At 44.7% G+C, this 18016-nt stretch overlaps 22 non-coding genes across 22 annotated transcripts; all 22 read right to left on the bottom strand.

The window, feature by feature from the left end:
- Nucleotides 1-162: 162 nt before the first annotated feature.
- TRNAL-AAG (transfer RNA leucine (anticodon AAG)) lies at nucleotides 163-244 on the bottom strand. The gene has a single exon. It is a non-coding gene; the product is annotated as a tRNA-Leu (tRNA).
- A 1365-nt stretch (nucleotides 245-1609) lies between these two features.
- TRNAL-UAG (transfer RNA leucine (anticodon UAG)) lies at nucleotides 1610-1691 on the bottom strand. The gene has a single exon. It is a non-coding gene; the product is annotated as a tRNA-Leu (tRNA).
- A 423-nt stretch (nucleotides 1692-2114) lies between these two features.
- Nucleotides 2115-2196, bottom strand: TRNAL-AAG (transfer RNA leucine (anticodon AAG)). The gene has a single exon. It is a non-coding gene; the product is annotated as a tRNA-Leu (tRNA).
- Nucleotides 2197-3241: 1045 nt separating this feature from the next.
- On the bottom strand, nucleotides 3242-3323 carry TRNAL-UAG (transfer RNA leucine (anticodon UAG)). Its single transcript has one exon. It is a non-coding gene; the product is annotated as a tRNA-Leu (tRNA).
- Nucleotides 3324-3746: 423 nt separating this feature from the next.
- Nucleotides 3747-3828, bottom strand: TRNAL-AAG (transfer RNA leucine (anticodon AAG)). Its single transcript has one exon. It is a non-coding gene; the product is annotated as a tRNA-Leu (tRNA).
- A 1045-nt stretch (nucleotides 3829-4873) lies between these two features.
- TRNAL-UAG (transfer RNA leucine (anticodon UAG)) lies at nucleotides 4874-4955 on the bottom strand. The gene has a single exon. It is a non-coding gene; the product is annotated as a tRNA-Leu (tRNA).
- A 423-nt stretch (nucleotides 4956-5378) lies between these two features.
- Nucleotides 5379-5460, bottom strand: TRNAL-AAG (transfer RNA leucine (anticodon AAG)). Its single transcript has one exon. It is a non-coding gene; the product is annotated as a tRNA-Leu (tRNA).
- A 1045-nt stretch (nucleotides 5461-6505) lies between these two features.
- TRNAL-UAG (transfer RNA leucine (anticodon UAG)) lies at nucleotides 6506-6587 on the bottom strand. The gene has a single exon. It is a non-coding gene; the product is annotated as a tRNA-Leu (tRNA).
- A 423-nt stretch (nucleotides 6588-7010) lies between these two features.
- Nucleotides 7011-7092, bottom strand: TRNAL-AAG (transfer RNA leucine (anticodon AAG)). The gene has a single exon. It is a non-coding gene; the product is annotated as a tRNA-Leu (tRNA).
- Nucleotides 7093-8137: 1045 nt separating this feature from the next.
- TRNAL-UAG (transfer RNA leucine (anticodon UAG)) lies at nucleotides 8138-8219 on the bottom strand. Its single transcript has one exon. It is a non-coding gene; the product is annotated as a tRNA-Leu (tRNA).
- Nucleotides 8220-8642: 423 nt separating this feature from the next.
- TRNAL-AAG (transfer RNA leucine (anticodon AAG)) lies at nucleotides 8643-8724 on the bottom strand. The gene has a single exon. It is a non-coding gene; the product is annotated as a tRNA-Leu (tRNA).
- Nucleotides 8725-9769: 1045 nt separating this feature from the next.
- TRNAL-UAG (transfer RNA leucine (anticodon UAG)) lies at nucleotides 9770-9851 on the bottom strand. The gene has a single exon. It is a non-coding gene; the product is annotated as a tRNA-Leu (tRNA).
- A 423-nt stretch (nucleotides 9852-10274) lies between these two features.
- On the bottom strand, nucleotides 10275-10357 carry TRNAL-AAG (transfer RNA leucine (anticodon AAG)). The gene has a single exon. It is a non-coding gene; the product is annotated as a tRNA-Leu (tRNA).
- A 1044-nt stretch (nucleotides 10358-11401) lies between these two features.
- Nucleotides 11402-11483, bottom strand: TRNAL-UAG (transfer RNA leucine (anticodon UAG)). The gene has a single exon. It is a non-coding gene; the product is annotated as a tRNA-Leu (tRNA).
- Nucleotides 11484-11906: 423 nt separating this feature from the next.
- On the bottom strand, nucleotides 11907-11989 carry TRNAL-AAG (transfer RNA leucine (anticodon AAG)). The gene has a single exon. It is a non-coding gene; the product is annotated as a tRNA-Leu (tRNA).
- A 1044-nt stretch (nucleotides 11990-13033) lies between these two features.
- TRNAL-UAG (transfer RNA leucine (anticodon UAG)) lies at nucleotides 13034-13115 on the bottom strand. Its single transcript has one exon. It is a non-coding gene; the product is annotated as a tRNA-Leu (tRNA).
- Nucleotides 13116-13538: 423 nt separating this feature from the next.
- TRNAL-AAG (transfer RNA leucine (anticodon AAG)) lies at nucleotides 13539-13620 on the bottom strand. The gene has a single exon. It is a non-coding gene; the product is annotated as a tRNA-Leu (tRNA).
- Nucleotides 13621-14665: 1045 nt separating this feature from the next.
- On the bottom strand, nucleotides 14666-14747 carry TRNAL-UAG (transfer RNA leucine (anticodon UAG)). The gene has a single exon. It is a non-coding gene; the product is annotated as a tRNA-Leu (tRNA).
- A 423-nt stretch (nucleotides 14748-15170) lies between these two features.
- On the bottom strand, nucleotides 15171-15253 carry TRNAL-AAG (transfer RNA leucine (anticodon AAG)). The gene has a single exon. It is a non-coding gene; the product is annotated as a tRNA-Leu (tRNA).
- A 1044-nt stretch (nucleotides 15254-16297) lies between these two features.
- On the bottom strand, nucleotides 16298-16379 carry TRNAL-UAG (transfer RNA leucine (anticodon UAG)). The gene has a single exon. It is a non-coding gene; the product is annotated as a tRNA-Leu (tRNA).
- Nucleotides 16380-16802: 423 nt separating this feature from the next.
- Nucleotides 16803-16885, bottom strand: TRNAL-AAG (transfer RNA leucine (anticodon AAG)). Its single transcript has one exon. It is a non-coding gene; the product is annotated as a tRNA-Leu (tRNA).
- Nucleotides 16886-17929: 1044 nt separating this feature from the next.
- TRNAL-UAG (transfer RNA leucine (anticodon UAG)) lies at nucleotides 17930-18011 on the bottom strand. The gene has a single exon. It is a non-coding gene; the product is annotated as a tRNA-Leu (tRNA).
- Nucleotides 18012-18016: the final 5 nt, after the last annotated feature.

Genomic DNA, 18016 nt, shown 5'->3' with positions numbered 1-18016 from the left:
TTGAGAAGACTAATCCATTAATTTCTGACCAAGATAAGCTCCTCAAGTGGCCCTGATGTATAAGCTTGGACAAGTATTTGAGCAAGTGTTAAAACCAGAGGAGCTGAGGCCTTATCTTTCCTACATAGTACATCCTTGTCAAGCAAGCGAGAAGTTAAAGGCTGGCAGTGGTGGGATTTGAACCCACGCCTCCGAGGAGACTGGAGCCTTAATCCAGCGCCTTAGACCGCTCGGCCACACTACCCTGCGGATGTCTACTCTTGCGTGCTTTAAGACACGTTTTTCAAGAGTCAAAGGTTAAGCGGTTAATTACTGTGCCGTCAACAGGTTATCATCTGGGGATATGCTGCATGTTGGCAGCCATTCTCAGTTCCATAAGGAAGAACGCATAACAGTACTGACTTTTGTTCCATTGCTCTGATACCACTGAGTGCAGCACCTACTGTCCGATCGCTTTTCCCGATCGATTTTTCGATCGAAAATCAGATCGGATATGCATTAAATTATCTATCGAACCAACTATCTGCCAAAAAATCTCATGGTGTATTCCCATCATGAGACCCTGGAGGAAGCCTTAAAGGGGAACTGAAGAGAGAGGTATATGGAGGCTGTCATGTTTATTTCCTTTTAGACAATACCAGTTGCCTGGCAGCCCTGCTGATCCTCTGCCTCTAATACTATTAGCCATAGCCCCTGAACAAGCATGCAACAGATCAGGTGTTTCAGTGATTCAGACTTATAAGTCTGATCTGACAAGACTAGCTGCATGCTTGTTTCTGGTTTTAATCAGGTACTACTGCAGAGAAATAGACCAGCAGGGCTGCCAGGCAACTGGTATTGATTAAAAGGAAATACACAGGACAGCCTCCATATACCTCTCTCTTCAGTTCCCCTTTAAAATAATTTTTGCATCTCAAGGAAACCGACCTTACTGGGGCAAGTGGGGAAAATGCCAGGGAACCCCTGAAAAGTCCTGAAGGAAGCTTGGGCTTCCAGGGAACCCTGGTTGAGAAAACCTGCTTTGGCCTGGCGTACAATAAAAGACATCCTCTCAAACCCCTAACTGCCCACGTAGTTAATGTATCAGCTTTTATGCAAAAGTAATGTCACCTGTCTAAAAAAATCACAATTGTCCACTTACGTACAATGTACAATGTAGCCCGTAGCACTGGAATAGATGCTATTGCACGTATACCTAAAATGCCATTCACCTACAATTGAGAGGAAACATTTGCCTACTATTGGGTAATAGGGGCAGATCTCACCTCAGTAATCTAAATGAGATCTTTGCCCTGTTTACTTTGTAGAAAGTCCTATCTGTTGCCACTGTTGCTGTCAAAAGGTCCTCCACAGCCAGGAGTTATGAGCTGTGGCACATTGTCAGAATCCAGTGGAAAAGTGCATGTAAAGGTCTTAAGCCATTTTAAGCACTTTTTTTTTCTAAACTGTATTCCTTTGTAGCGGTGAAAGAAAGTGTGGTGCTGGGTACGCCTCATTCATGTTGTTGTGCAAGCTGATGGAGGAAAAGAGAAGTATTTGAGCTTTCTTGTTGATGAAGGGACGTAGGAGATCCAGAAGAGGCCTGTGAGGCAAGATAGAAGTTGCAGACTGGCAGTGGTGGGATTTGAACCCACACCTCCAAAGAGACTGGAGCCTAAATCCAGCGCCTTAGACCGCTCGGCCACACTACCTTGCCGATATCGATCTTTTGTGTGCTTTTAAAATGAGGTTTGTATGAGTGGAATGTTGAGTGGTTCATTATTGTGCCATCAACAAGTAATCAACTGGGGACATGCTGCATGTATGCACCTATTCTCATTACCGCGGAAAGAGAAAACACTTGACAGTACTGGCTTTGGTTCTATGCCTCTGATGACAGCACCTAGGAAAGTGCAGGTAAAGCACTCTATGCCACAGCAGAATCAATGGATTAGTCTTCTCAAATGCTACATTTGAGAAGACTAATCCATTAATTTCTGACCAAGATAAGCTCCTCAAGTGGCCCTGATGTATAAGCTTGGACAAGTATTTGAGCAAGTGTTAAAACCAGAGGAGCTGAGGCCTTATCTTTCCTACATAGTACATCCTTGTCAAGCAAGCGAGAAGTTAAAGGCTGGCAGTGGTGGGATTTGAACCCACGCCTCCGAGGAGACTGGAGCCTTAATCCAGCGCCTTAGACCGCTCGGCCACACTACCCTGCGGATGTCTACTCTTGCGTGCTTTAAGACACGTTTTTCAAGAGTCAAAGGTTAAGCGGTTAATTACTGTGCCGTCAACAGGTTATCATCTGGGGATATGCTGCATGTTGGCAGCCATTCTCAGTTCCATAAGGAAGAACGCATAACAGTACTGACTTTTGTTCCATTGCTCTGATACCACTGAGTGCAGCACCTACTGTCCGATCGCTTTTCCCGATCGATTTTTCGATCGAAAATCAGATCGGATATGCATTAAATTATCTATCGAACCAACTATCTGCCAAAAAATCTCATGGTGTATTCCCATCATGAGACCCTGGAGGAAGCCTTCAAATAATTTTTGCATCTCAAGGAAACCGACCTTACTGGGGCAAGTGGGGAAAATGCCAGGGAACCCCTGAAAAGTCCTGAAGGAAGCTTGGGCTTCCAGGGAACCCTGGTTGAGAAAACCTGCTTTGGCCTGGCGTACAATAAAAGACATCCTCTCAAACCCCTAACTGCCCACGTAGTTAATGTATCAGCTTTTATGCAAAAGTAATGTCACCTGTCTAAAAAAATCACAATTGTCCACTTACGTACAATGTACAATGTAGCCCGTAGCACTGGAATAGATGCTATTGCACGTATACCTAAAATGCCATTCACCTACAATTGAGAGGAAACATTTGCCTACTATTGGGTAATAGGGGCAGATCTCACCTCAGTAATCTAAATGAGATCTTTGCCCTGTTTACTTTGTAGAAAGTCCTATCTGTTGCCACTGTTGCTGTCAAAAGGTCCTCCACAGCCAGGAGTTATGAGCTGTGGCACATTGTCAGAATCCAGTGGAAAAGTGCATGTAAAGGTCTTAAGCCATTTTAAGCACTTTTTTTTTCTAAACTGTATTCCTTTGTAGCGGTGAAAGAAAGTGTGGTGCTGGGTACGCCTCATTCATGTTGTTGTGCAAGCTGATGGAGGAAAAGAGAAGTATTTGAGCTTTCTTGTTGATGAAGGGACGTAGGAGATCCACAAGAGGCCTGTGAGGCAAGATAGAAGTTGCAGACTGGCAGTGGTGGGATTTGAACCCACGCCTCCAAAGAGACTGGAGCCTAAATCCAGCGCCTTAGACCGCTCGGCCACACTACCTTGCCGATATCGATCTTTTGTGTGCTTTTAAAATGAGGTTTGTATGAGTGGAATGTTGAGTGGTTCATTATTGTGCCATCAACAAGTAATCAACTGGGGACATGCTGCATGTATGCACCTATTCTCATTACCGCGGAAAGAGAAAACACTTGACAGTACTGGCTTTGGTTCTATGCCTCTGATGACAGCACCTAGGAAAGTGCAGGTAAAGCACTCTATGCCACAGCAGAATCAATGGATTAGTCTTCTCAAATGCTACATTTGAGAAGACTAATCCATTAATTTCTGACCAAGATAAGCTCCTCAAGTGGCCCTGATGTATAAGCTTGGACAAGTATTTGAGCAAGTGTTAAAACCAGAGGAGCTGAGGCCTTATCTTTCCTACATAGTACATCCTTGTCAAGCAAGCGAGAAGTTAAAGGCTGGCAGTGGTGGGATTTGAACCCACGCCTCCGAGGAGACTGGAGCCTTAATCCAGCGCCTTAGACCGCTCGGCCACACTACCCTGCGGATGTCTACTCTTGCGTGCTTTAAGACACGTTTTTCAAGAGTCAAAGGTTAAGCGGTTAATTACTGTGCCGTCAACAGGTTATCATCTGGGGATATGCTGCATGTTGGCAGCCATTCTCAGTTCCATAAGGAAGAACGCATAACAGTACTGACTTTTGTTCCATTGCTCTGATACCACTGAGTGCAGCACCTACTGTCCGATCGCTTTTCCCGATCGATTTTTCGATCGAAAATCAGATCGGATATGCATTAAATTATCTATCGAACCAACTATCTGCCAAAAAATCTCATGGTGTATTCCCATCATGAGACCCTGGAGGAAGCCTTCAAATAATTTTTGCATCTCAAGGAAACCGACCTTACTGGGGCAAGTGGGGAAAATGCCAGGGAACCCCTGAAAAGTCCTGAAGGAAGCTTGGGCTTCCAGGGAACCCTGGTTGAGAAAACCTGCTTTGGCCTGGCGTACAATAAAAGACATCCTCTCAAACCCCTAACTGCCCACGTAGTTAATGTATCAGCTTTTATGCAAAAGTAATGTCACCTGTCTAAAAAAATCACAATTGTCCACTTACGTACAATGTACAATGTAGCCCGTAGCACTGGAATAGATGCTATTGCACGTATACCTAAAATGCCATTCACCTACAATTGAGAGGAAACATTTGCCTACTATTGGGTAATAGGGGCAGATCTCACCTCAGTAATCTAAATGAGATCTTTGCCCTGTTTACTTTGTAGAAAGTCCTATCTGTTGCCACTGTTGCTGTCAAAAGGTCCTCCACAGCCAGGAGTTATGAGCTGTGGCACATTGTCAGAATCCAGTGGAAAAGTGCATGTAAAGGTCTTAAGCCATTTTAAGCACTTTTTTTTTCTAAACTGTATTCCTTTGTAGCGGTGAAAGAAAGTGTGGTGCTGGGTACGCCTCATTCATGTTGTTGTGCAAGCTGATGGAGGAAAAGAGAAGTATTTGAGCTTTCTTGTTGATGAAGGGACGTAGGAGATCCACAAGAGGCCTGTGAGGCAAGATAGAAGTTGCAGACTGGCAGTGGTGGGATTTGAACCCACGCCTCCAAAGAGACTGGAGCCTAAATCCAGCGCCTTAGACCGCTCGGCCACACTACCTTGCCGATATCGATCTTTTGTGTGCTTTTAAAATGAGGTTTGTATGAGTGGAATGTTGAGTGGTTCATTATTGTGCCATCAACAAGTAATCAACTGGGGACATGCTGCATGTATGCACCTATTCTCATTACCGCGGAAAGAGAAAACACTTGACAGTACTGGCTTTGGTTCTATGCCTCTGATGACAGCACCGAGGAAAGTGCAGGTAAAGCACTCTATGCCACAGCAGAATCAATGGATTAGTCTTCTCAAATGCTACATTTGAGAAGACTAATCCATTAATTTCTGACCAAGATAAGCTCCTCAAGTGGCCCTGATGTATAAGCTTGGACAAGTATTTGAGCAAGTGTTAAAACCAGAGGAGCTGAGGCCTTATCTTTCCTACATAGTACATCCTTGTCAAGCAAGCGAGAAGTTAAAGGCTGGCAGTGGTGGGATTTGAACCCACGCCTCCGAGGAGACTGGAGCCTTAATCCAGCGCCTTAGACCGCTCGGCCACACTACCCTGCGGATGTCTACTCTTGCGTGCTTTAAGACACGTTTTTCAAGAGTCAAAGGTTAAGCGGTTAATTACTGTGCCGTCAACAGGTTATCATCTGGGGATATGCTGCATGTTGGCAGCCATTCTCAGTTCCATAAGGAAGAACGCATAACAGTACTGACTTTTGTTCCATTGCTCTGATACCACTGAGTGCAGCACCTACTGTCCGATCGCTTTTCCCGATCGATTTTTCGATCGAAAATCAGATCGGATATGCATTAAATTATCTATCGAACCAACTATCTGCCAAAAAATCTCATGGTGTATTCCCATCATGAGACCCTGGAGGAAGCCTTAAAATAATTTTTGCATCTCAAGGAAACCGACCTTACTGGGGCAAGTGGGGAAAATGCCAGGGAACCCCTGAAAAGTCCTGAAGGAAGCTTGGGCTTCCAGGGAACCCTGGTTGAGAAAACCTGCTTTGGCCTGGCGTACAATAAAAGACATCCTCTCAAACCCCTAACTGCCCACGTAGTTAATGTATCAGCTTTTATGCAAAAGTAATGTCACCTGTCTAAAAAAATCACAATTGTCCACTTACGTACAATGTACAATGTAGCCCGTAGCACTGGAATAGATGCTATTGCACGTATACCTAAAATGCCATTCACCTACAATTGAGAGGAAACATTTGCCTACTATTGGGTAATAGGGGCAGATCTCACCTCAGTAATCTAAATGAGATCTTTGCCCTGTTTACTTGGTAGAAAGTCCTATCTGTTGCCACTGTTGCTGTCAAAAGGTCCTCCACAGCCAGGAGTTATGAGCTGTGGCACATTGTCAGAATCCAGTGGAAAAGTGCATGTAAAGGTCTTAAGCCATTTTAAGCACTTTTTTTTTCTAAACTGTATTCCTTTGTAGCGGTGAAAGAAAGTGTGGTGCTGGGTACGCCTCATTCATGTTGTTGTGCAAGCTGATGGAGGAAAAGAGAAGTATTTGAGCTTTCTTGTTGATGAAGGGACGTAGGAGATCCACAAGAGGCCTGTGAGGCAAGATAGAAGTTGCAGACTGGCAGTGGTGGGATTTGAACCCACGCCTCCAAAGAGACTGGAGCCTAAATCCAGCGCCTTAGACCGCTCGGCCACACTACCTTGCCGATATCGATCTTTTGTGTGCTTTTAAAATGAGGTTTGTATGAGTGGAATGTTGAGTGGTTCATTATTGTGCCATCAACAAGTAATCAACTGGGGACATGCTGCATGTATGCACCTATTCTCATTACCGCGGAAAGAGAAAACACTTGACAGTACTGGCTTTGGTTCTATGCCTCTGATGACAGCACCTAGGAAAGTGCAGGTAAAGCACTCTATGCCACAGCAGAATCAATGGATTAGTCTTCTCAAATGCTACATTTGAGAAGACTAATCCATTAATTTCTGACCAAGATAAGCTCCTCAAGTGGCCCTGATGTATAAGCTTGGACAAGTATTTGAGCAAGTGTTAAAACCAGAGGAGCTGAGGCCTTATCTTTCCTACATAGTACATCCTTGTCAAGCAAGCGAGAAGTTAAAGGCTGGCAGTGGTGGGATTTGAACCCACGCCTCCGAGGAGACTGGAGCCTTAATCCAGCGCCTTAGACCGCTCGGCCACACTACCCTGCGGATGTCTACTCTTGCGTGCTTTAAGACACGTTTTTCAAGAGTCAAAGGTTAAGCGGTTAATTACTGTGCCGTCAACAGGTTATCATCTGGGGATATGCTGCATGTTGGCAGCCATTCTCAGTTCCATAAGGAAGAACGCATAACAGTACTGACTTTTGTTCCATTGCTCTGATACCACTGAGTGCAGCACCTACTGTCCGATCGCTTTTCCCGATCGATTTTTCGATCGAAAATCAGATCGGATATGCATTAAATTATCTATCGAACCAACTATCTGCCAAAAAATCTCATGGTGTATTCCCATCATGAGACCCTGGAGGAAGCCTTCAAATAATTTTTGCATCTCAAGGAAACCGACCTTACTGGGGCAAGTGGGGAAAATGCCAGGGAACCCCTGAAAAGTCCTGAAGGAAGCTTGGGCTTCCAGGGAACCCTGGTTGAGAAAACCTGCTTTGGCCTGGCGTACAATAAAAGACATCCTCTCAAACCCCTAACTGCCCACGTAGTTAATGTATCAGCTTTTATGCAAAAGTAATGTCACCTGTCTAAAAAAATCACAATTGTCCACTTACGTACAATGTACAATGTAGCCCGTAGCACTGGAATAGATGCTATTGCACGTATACCTAAAATGCCATTCACCTACAATTGAGAGGAAACATTTGCCTACTATTGGGTAATAGGGGCAGATCTCACCTCAGTAATCTAAATGAGATCTTTGCCCTGTTTACTTTGTAGAAAGTCCTATCTGTTGCCACTGTTGCTGTCAAAAGGTCCTCCACAGCCAGGAGTTATGAGCTGTGGCACATTGTCAGAATCCAGTGGAAAAGTGCATGTAAAGGTCTTAAGCCATTTTAAGCACTTTTTTTTTCTAAACTGTATTCCTTTGTAGCGGTGAAAGAAAGTGTGGTGCTGGGTACGCCTCATTCATGTTGTTGTGCAAGCTGATGGAGGAAAAGAGAAGTATTTGAGCTTTCTTGTTGATGAAGGGACGTAGGAGATCCACAAGAGGCCTGTGAGGCAAGATAGAAGTTGCAGACTGGCAGTGGTGGGATTTGAACCCACGCCTCCAAAGAGACTGGAGCCTAAATCCAGCGCCTTAGACCGCTCGGCCACACTACCTTGCCAATATCGATCTTTTGTGTGCTTTTAAAATGAGGTTTGTATGAGTGGAATGTTGAGTGGTTCATTATTGTGCCATCAACAAGTAATCAACTGGGGACATGCTGCATGTATGCACCTATTCTCATTACCGCGGAAAGAGAAAACACTTGACAGTACTGGCTTTGGTTCTATGCCTCTGATGACAGCACCGAGGAAAGTGCAGGTAAAGCACTCTATGCCACAGCAGAATCAATGGATTAGTCTTCTCAAATGCTACATTTGAGAAGACTAATCCATTAATTTCTGACCAAGATAAGCTCCTCAAGTGGCCCTGATGTATAAGCTTGGACAAGTATTTGAGCAAGTGTTAAAACCAGAGGAGCTGAGGCCTTATCTTTCCTACATAGTACATCCTTGTCAAGCAAGCGAGAAGTTAAAGGCTGGCAGTGGTGGGATTTGAACCCACGCCTCCGAGGAGACTGGAGCCTTAATCCAGCGCCTTAGACCGCTCGGCCACACTACCCTGCGGATGTCTACTCTTGCGTGCTTTAAGACACGTTTTTCAAGAGTCAAAGGTTAAGCGGTTAATTACTGTGCCGTCAACAGGTTATCATCTGGGGATATGCTGCATGTTGGCAGCCATTCTCAGTTCCATAAGGAAGAACGCATAACAGTACTGACTTTTGTTCCATTGCTCTGATACCACTGAGTGCAGCACCTACTGTCCGATCGCTTTTCCCGATCGATTTTTCGATCGAAAATCAGATCGGATATGCATTAAATTATCTATCGAACCAACTATCTGCCAAAAAATCTCATGGTGTATTCCCATCATGAGACCCTGGAGGAAGCCTTCAAATAATTTTTGCATCTCAAGGAAACCGACCTTACTGGGGCAAGTGGGGAAAATGCCAGGGAACCCCTGAAAAGTCCTGAAGGAAGCTTGGGCTTCCAGGGAACCCTGGTTGAGAAAACCTGCTTTGGCCTGGCGTACAATAAAAGACATCCTCTCAAACCCCTAACTGCCCACGTAGTTAATGTATCAGCTTTTATGCAAAAGTAATGTCACCTGTCTAAAAAAATCACAATTGTCCACTTACGTACAATGTACAATGTAGCCCGTAGCACTGGAATAGATGCTATTGCACGTATACCTAAAATGCCATTCACCTACAATTGAGAGGAAACATTTGCCTACTATTGGGTAATAGGGGCAGATCTCACCTCAGTAATCTAAATGAGATCTTTGCCCTGTTTACTTTGTAGAAAGTCCTATCTGTTGCCACTGTTGCTGTCAAAAGGTCCTCCACAGCCAGGAGTTATGAGCTGTGGCACATTGTCAGAATCCAGTGGAAAAGTGCATGTAAAGGTCTTAAGCCATTTTAAGCACTTTTTTTTTCTAAACTGTATTCCTTTGTAGCGGTGAAAGAAAGTGTGGTGCTGGGTACGCCTCATTCATGTTGTTGTGCAAGCTGATGGAGGAAAAGAGAAGTATTTGAGCTTTCTTGTTGATGAAGGGACGTAGGAGATCCACAAGAGGCCTGTGAGGCAAGATAGAAGTTGCAGACTGGCAGTGGTGGGATTTGAACCCACGCCTCCAAAGAGACTGGAGCCTAAATCCAGCGCCTTAGACCGCTCGGCCACACTACCTTGCCGATATCGATCTTTTGTGTGCTTTTAAAATGAGGTTTGTATGAGTGGAATGTTGAGTGGTTCATTATTGTGCCATCAACAAGTAATCAACTGGGGACATGCTGCATGTATGCACCTATTCTCATTACCGCGGAAAGAGAAAACACTTGACAGTACTGGCTTTGGTTCTATGCCTCTGATGACAGCACCGAGGAAAGTGCAGGTAAAGCACTCTATGCCACAGCAGAATCAATGGATTAGTCTTCTCAAATGCTACATTTGAGAAGACTAATCCATTAATTTCTGACCAAGATAAGCTCCTCAAGTGGCCCTGATGTATAAGCTTGGACAAGTATTTGAGCAAGTGTTAAAACCAGAGGAGCTGAGGCCTTATCTTTCCTACATAGTACATCCTTGTCAAGCAAGCGAGAAGTTAAAGGCTGGCAGTGGTGGGATTTGAACCCACGCCTCCGAGGAGACTGGAGCCTTAATCCAGCGCCTTAGACCGCTCGGCCACACTAGCCTGCGGATGTCTACTCTTGCGTGCTTTAAGACACGTTTTTCAAGAGTCAAAGGTTAAGCGGTTAATTACTGTGCCGTCAACAGGTTATCATCTGGGGATATGCTGCATGTTGGCAGCCATTCTCAGTTCCATAAGGAAGAACGCATAACAGTACTGACTTTTGTTCCATTGCTCTGATACCACTGAGTGCAGCACCTACTGTCCGATCGCTTTTCCCGATCGATTTTTCGATCGAAAATCAGATCGGATATGCATTAAATTATCTATCGAACCAACTATCTGCCAAAAAATCTCATGGTGTATTCCCATCATGAGACCCTGGAGGAAGCCTTCAAATAATTTTTGCATCTCAAGGAAACCGACCTTACTGGGGCAAGTGGGGAAAATGCCAGGGAACCCCTGAAAAGTCCTGAAGGAAGCTTGGGCTTCCAGGGAACCCTGGTTGAGAAAACCTGCTTTGGCCTGGCGTACAATAAAAGACATCCTCTCAAACCCCTAACTGCCCACGTAGTTAATGTATCAGCTTTTATGCAAAAGTAATGTCACCTGTCTAAAAAAATCACAATTGTCCACTTACGTACAATGTACAATGTAGCCCGTAGCACTGGAATAGATGCTATTGCACGTATACCTAAAATGCCATTCACCTACAATTGAGAGGAAACATTTGCCTACTATTGGGTAATAGGGGCAGATCTCACCTCAGTAATCTAAATGAGATCTTTGCCCTGTTTACTTTGTAGAAAGTCCTATCTGTTGCCACTGTTGCTGTCAAAAGGTCCTCCACAGCCAGGAGTTATGAGCTGTGGCACATTGTCAGAATCCAGTGGAAAAGTGCATGTAAAGGTCTTAAGCCATTTTAAGCACTTTTTTTTTCTAAACTGTATTCCTTTGTAGCGGTGAAAGAAAGTGTGGTGCTGGGTACGCCTCATTCATGTTGTTGTGCAAGCTGATGGAGGAAAAGAGAAGTATTTGAGCTTTCTTGTTGATGAAGGGACGTAGGAGATCCACAAGAGGCCTGTGAGGCAAGATAGAAGTTGCAGACTGGCAGTGGTGGGATTTGAACCCACGCCTCCAAAGAGACTGGAGCCTAAATCCAGCGCCTTAGACCGCTCGGCCACACTACCTTGCCGATATCGATCTTTTGTGTGCTTTTAAAATGAGGTTTGTATGAGTGGAATGTTGAGTGGTTCATTATTGTGCCATCAACAAGTAATCAACTGGGGACATGCTGCATGTATGCACCTATTCTCATTACCGCGGAAAGAGAAAACACTTGACAGTACTGGCTTTGGTTCTATGCCTCTGATGACAGCACCGAGGAAAGTGCAGGTAAAGCACTCTATGCCACAGCAGAATCAATGGATTAGTCTTCTCAAATGCTACATTTGAGAAGACTAATCCATTAATTTCTGACCAAGATAAGCTCCTCAAGTGGCCCTGATGTATAAGCTTGGACAAGTATTTGAGCAAGTGTTAAAACCAGAGGAGCTGAGGCCTTATCTTTCCTACATAGTACATCCTTGTCAAGCAAGCGAGAAGTTAAAGGCTGGCAGTGGTGGGATTTGAACCCACGCCTCCGAGGAGACTGGAGCCTTAATCCAGCGCCTTAGACCGCTCGGCCACACTAGCCTGCGGATGTCTACTCTTGCGTGCTTTAAGACACGTTTTTCAAGAGTCAAAGGTTAAGCGGTTAATTACTGTGCCGTCAACAGGTTATCATCTGGGGATATGCTGCATGTTGGCAGCCATTCTCAGTTCCATAAGGAAGAACGCATAACAGTACTGACTTTTGTTCCATTGCTCTGATACCACTGAGTGCAGCACCTACTGTCCGATCGCTTTTCCCGATCGATTTTTCGATCGAAAATCAGATCGGATATGCATTAAATTATCTATCGAACCAACTATCTGCCAAAAAATCTCATGGTGTATTCCCATCATGAGACCCTGGAGGAAGCCTTAAAATAATTTTTGCATCTCAAGGAAACCGACCTTACTGGGGCAAGTGGGGAAAATGCCAGGGAACCCCTGAAAAGTCCTGAAGGAAGCTTGGGCTTCCAGGGAACCCTGGTTGAGAAAACCTGCTTTGGCCTGGCGTACAATAAAAGACATCCTCTCAAACCCCTAACTGCCCACGTAGTTAATGTATCAGCTTTTATGCAAAAGTAATGTCACCTGTCTAAAAAAATCACAATTGTCCACTTACGTACAATGTACAATGTAGCCCGTAGCACTGGAATAGATGCTATTGCACGTATACCTAAAATGCCATTCACCTACAATTGAGAGGAAACATTTGCCTACTATTGGGTAATAGGGGCAGATCTCACCTCAGTAATCTAAATGAGATCTTTGCCCTGTTTACTTTGTAGAAAGTCCTATCTGTTGCCACTGTTGCTGTCAAAAGGTCCTCCACAGCCAGGAGTTATGAGCTGTGGCACATTGTCAGAATCCAGTGGAAAAGTGCATGTAAAGGTCTTAAGCCATTTTAAGCACTTTTTTTTTCTAAACTGTATTCCTTTGTAGCGGTGAAAGAAAGTGTGGTGCTGGGTACGCCTCATTCATGTTGTTGTGCAAGCTGATGGAGGAAAAGAGAAGTATTTGAGCTTTCTTGTTGATGAAGGGACGTAGGAGATCCACAAGAGGCCTGTGAGGCAAGATAGAAGTTGCAGACTGGCAGTGGTGGGATTTGAACCCACGCCTCCAAAGAGACTGGAGCCTAAATCCAGCGCCTTAGACCGCTCGGCCACACTACCTTGCCGATATCGATCTTTTGTGTGCTTTTAAAATGAGGTTTGTATGAGTGGAATGTTGAGTGGTTCATTATTGTGCCATCAACAAGTAATCAACTGGGGACATGCTGCATGTATGCACCTATTCTCATTACCGCGGAAAGAGAAAACACTTGACAGTACTGGCTTTGGTTCTATGCCTCTGATGACAGCACCTAGGAAAGTGCAGGTAAAGCACTCTATGCCACAGCAGAATCAATGGATTAGTCTTCTCAAATGCTACATTTGAGAAGACTAATCCATTAATTTCTGACCAAGATAAGCTCCTCAAGTGGCCCTGATGTATAAGCTTGGACAAGTATTTGAGCAAGTGTTAAAACCAGAGGAGCTGAGGCCTTATCTTTCCTACATAGTACATCCTTGTCAAGCAAGCGAGAAGTTAAAGGCTGGCAGTGGTGGGATTTGAACCCACGCCTCCGAGGAGACTGGAGCCTTAATCCAGCGCCTTAGACCGCTCGGCCACACTACCCTGCGGATGTCTACTCTTGCGTGCTTTAAGACACGTTTTTCAAGAGTCAAAGGTTAAGCGGTTAATTACTGTGCCGTCAACAGGTTATCATCTGGGGATATGCTGCATGTTGGCAGCCATTCTCAGTTCCATAAGGAAGAACGCATAACAGTACTGACTTTTGTTCCATTGCTCTGATACCACTGAGTGCAGCACCTACTGTCCGATCGCTTTTCCCGATCGATTTTTCGATCGAAAATCAGATCGGATATGCATTAAATTATCTATCGAACCAACTATCTGCCAAAAAATCTCATGGTGTATTCCCATCATGAGACCCTGGAGGAAGCCTTCAAATAATTTTTGCATCTCAAGGAAACCGACCTTACTGGGGCAAGTGGGGAAAATGCCAGGGAACCCCTGAAAAGTCCTGAAGGAAGCTTGGGCTTCCAGGGAACCCTGGTTGAGAAAACCTGCTTTGGCCTGGCGTACAATAAAAGACATCCTCTCAAACCCCTAACTGCCCACGTAGTTAATGTATCAGCTTTTATGCAAAAGTAATGTCACCTGTCTAAAAAAATCACAATTGTCCACTTACGTACAATGTACAATGTAGCCCGTAGCACTGGAATAGATGCTATTGCACGTATACCTAAAATGCCATTCACCTACAATTGAGAGGAAACATTTGCCTACTATTGGGTAATAGGGGCAGATCTCACCTCAGTAATCTAAATGAGATCTTTGCCCTGTTTACTTTGTAGAAAGTCCTATCTGTTGCCACTGTTGCTGTCAAAAGGTCCTCCACAGCCAGGAGTTATGAGCTGTGGCACATTGTCAGAATCCAGTGGAAAAGTGCATGTAAAGGTCTTAAGCCATTTTAAGCACTTTTTTTTTCTAAACTGTATTCCTTTGTAGCGGTGAAAGAAAGTGTGGTGCTGGGTACGCCTCATTCATGTTGTTGTGCAAGCTGATGGAGGAAAAGAGAAGTATTTGAGCTTTCTTGTTGATGAAGGGACGTAGGAGATCCACAAGAGGCCTGTGAGGCAAGATAGAAGTTGCAGACTGGCAGTGGTGGGATTTGAACCCACGCCTCCAAAGAGACTGGAGCCTAAATCCAGCGCCTTAGACCGCTCGGCCACACTACCTTGCCGATATCGATCTTTTGTGTGCTTTTAAAATGAGGTTTGTATGAGTGGAATGTTGAGTGGTTCATTATTGTGCCATCAACAAGTAATCAACTGGGGACATGCTGCATGTATGCACCTATTCTCATTACCGCGGAAAGAGAAAACACTTGACAGTACTGGCTTTGGTTCTATGCCTCTGATGACAGCACCGAGGAAAGTGCAGGTAAAGCACTCTATGCCACAGCAGAATCAATGGATTAGTCTTCTCAAATGCTACATTTGAGAAGACTAATCCATTAATTTCTGACCAAGATAAGCTCCTCAAGTGGCCCTGATGTATAAGCTTGGACAAGTATTTGAGCAAGTGTTAAAACCAGAGGAGCTGAGGCCTTATCTTTCCTACATAGTACATCCTTGTCAAGCAAGCGAGAAGTTAAAGGCTGGCAGTGGTGGGATTTGAACCCACGCCTCCGAGGAGACTGGAGCCTTAATCCAGCGCCTTAGACCGCTCGGCCACACTAGCCTGCGGATGTCTACTCTTGCGTGCTTTAAGACACGTTTTTCAAGAGTCAAAGGTTAAGCGGTTAATTACTGTGCCGTCAACAGGTTATCATCTGGGGATATGCTGCATGTTGGCAGCCATTCTCAGTTCCATAAGGAAGAACGCATAACAGTACTGACTTTTGTTCCATTGCTCTGATACCACTGAGTGCAGCACCTACTGTCCGATCGCTTTTCCCGATCGATTTTTCGATCGAAAATCAGATCGGATATGCATTAAATTATCTATCGAACCAACTATCTGCCAAAAAATCTCATGGTGTATTCCCATCATGAGACCCTGGAGGAAGCCTTCAAATAATTTTTGCATCTCAAGGAAACCGACCTTACTGGGGCAAGTGGGGAAAATGCCAGGGAACCCCTGAAAAGTCCTGAAGGAAGCTTGGGCTTCCAGGGAACCCTGGTTGAGAAAACCTGCTTTGGCCTGGCGTACAATAAAAGACATCCTCTCAAACCCCTAACTGCCCACGTAGTTAATGTATCAGCTTTTATGCAAAAGTAATGTCACCTGTCTAAAAAAATCACAATTGTCCACTTACGTACAATGTACAATGTAGCCCGTAGCACTGGAATAGATGCTATTGCACGTATACCTAAAATGCCATTCACCTACAATTGAGAGGAAACATTTGCCTACTATTGGGTAATAGGGGCAGATCTCACCTCAGTAATCTAAATGAGATCTTTGCCCTGTTTACTTTGTAGAAAGTCCTATCTGTTGCCACTGTTGCTGTCAAAAGGTCCTCCACAGCCAGGAGTTATGAGCTGTGGCACATTGTCAGAATCCAGTGGAAAAGTGCATGTAAAGGTCTTAAGCCATTTTAAGCACTTTTTTTTTCTAAACTGTATTCCTTTGTAGCGGTGAAAGAAAGTGTGGTGCTGGGTACGCCTCATTCATGTTGTTGTGCAAGCTGATGGAGGAAAAGAGAAGTATTTGAGCTTTCTTGTTGATGAAGGGACGTAGGAGATCCACAAGAGGCCTGTGAGGCAAGATAGAAGTTGCAGACTGGCAGTGGTGGGATTTGAACCCACGCCTCCAAAGAGACTGGAGCCTAAATCCAGCGCCTTAGACCGCTCGGCCACACTACCTTGCCGATATCGATCTTTTGTGTGCTTTTAAAATGAGGTTTGTATGAGTGGAATGTTGAGTGGTTCATTATTGTGCCATCAACAAGTAATCAACTGGGGACATGCTGCATGTATGCACCTATTCTCATTACCGCGGAAAGAGAAAACACTTGACAGTACTGGCTTTGGTTCTATGCCTCTGATGACAGCACCTAGGAAAGTGCAGGTAAAGCACTCTATGCCACAGCAGAATCAATGGATTAGTCTTCTCAAATGCTACATTTGAGAAGACTAATCCATTAATTTCTGACCAAGATAAGCTCCTCAAGTGGCCCTGATGTATAAGCTTGGACAAGTATTTGAGCAAGTGTTAAAACCAGAGGAGCTGAGGCCTTATCTTTCCTACATAGTACATCCTTGTCAAGCAAGCGAGAAGTTAAAGGCTGGCAGTGGTGGGATTTGAACCCACGCCTCCGAGGAGACTGGAGCCTTAATCCAGCGCCTTAGACCGCTCGGCCACACTAGCCTGCGGATGTCTACTCTTGCGTGCTTTAAGACACGTTTTTCAAGAGTCAAAGGTTAAGCGGTTAATTACTGTGCCGTCAACAGGTTATCATCTGGGGATATGCTGCATGTTGGCAGCCATTCTCAGTTCCATAAGGAAGAACGCATAACAGTACTGACTTTTGTTCCATTGCTCTGATACCACTGAGTGCAGCACCTACTGTCCGATCGCTTTTCCCGATCGATTTTTCGATCGAAAATCAGATCGGATATGCATTAAATTATCTATCGAACCAACTATCTGCCAAAAAATCTCATGGTGTATTCCCATCATGAGACCCTGGAGGAAGCCTTCAAATAATTTTTGCATCTCAAGGAAACCGACCTTACTGGGGCAAGTGGGGAAAATGCCAGGGAACCCCTGAAAAGTCCTGAAGGAAGCTTGGGCTTCCAGGGAACCCTGGTTGAGAAAACCTGCTTTGGCCTGGCGTACAATAAAAGACATCCTCTCAAACCCCTAACTGCCCACGTAGTTAATGTATCAGCTTTTATGCAAAAGTAATGTCACCTGTCTAAAAAAATCACAATTGTCCACTTACGTACAATGTACAATGTAGCCCGTAGCACTGGAATAGATGCTATTGCACGTATACCTAAAATGCCATTCACCTACAATTGAGAGGAAACATTTGCCTACTATTGGGTAATAGGGGCAGATCTCACCTCAGTAATCTAAATGAGATCTTTGCCCTGTTTACTTTGTAGAAAGTCCTATCTGTTGCCACTGTTGCTGTCAAAAGGTCCTCCACAGCCAGGAGTTATGAGCTGTGGCACATTGTCAGAATCCAGTGGAAAAGTGCATGTAAAGGTCTTAAGCCATTTTAAGCACTTTTTTTTTCTAAACTGTATTCCTTTGTAGCGGTGAAAGAAAGTGTGGTGCTGGGTACGCCTCATTCATGTTGTTGTGCAAGCTGATGGAGGAAAAGAGAAGTATTTGAGCTTTCTTGTTGATGAAGGGACGTAGGAGATCCACAAGAGGCCTGTGAGGCAAGATAGAAGTTGCAGACTGGCAGTGGTGGGATTTGAACCCACGCCTCCAAAGAGACTGGAGCCTAAATCCAGCGCCTTAGACCGCTCGGCCACACTACCTTGCC

This window comes from Hyperolius riggenbachi, chromosome 12, assembly GCF_040937935.1.
Source record: "Hyperolius riggenbachi isolate aHypRig1 chromosome 12, aHypRig1.pri, whole genome shotgun sequence".
Lineage (NCBI taxonomy): Eukaryota > Metazoa > Chordata > Amphibia > Anura > Hyperoliidae > Hyperolius > Hyperolius riggenbachi.
The sequence above is the reverse complement of the archived record's forward strand: the minus strand, read 5'-3'. Positions and strand labels throughout refer to the sequence as shown.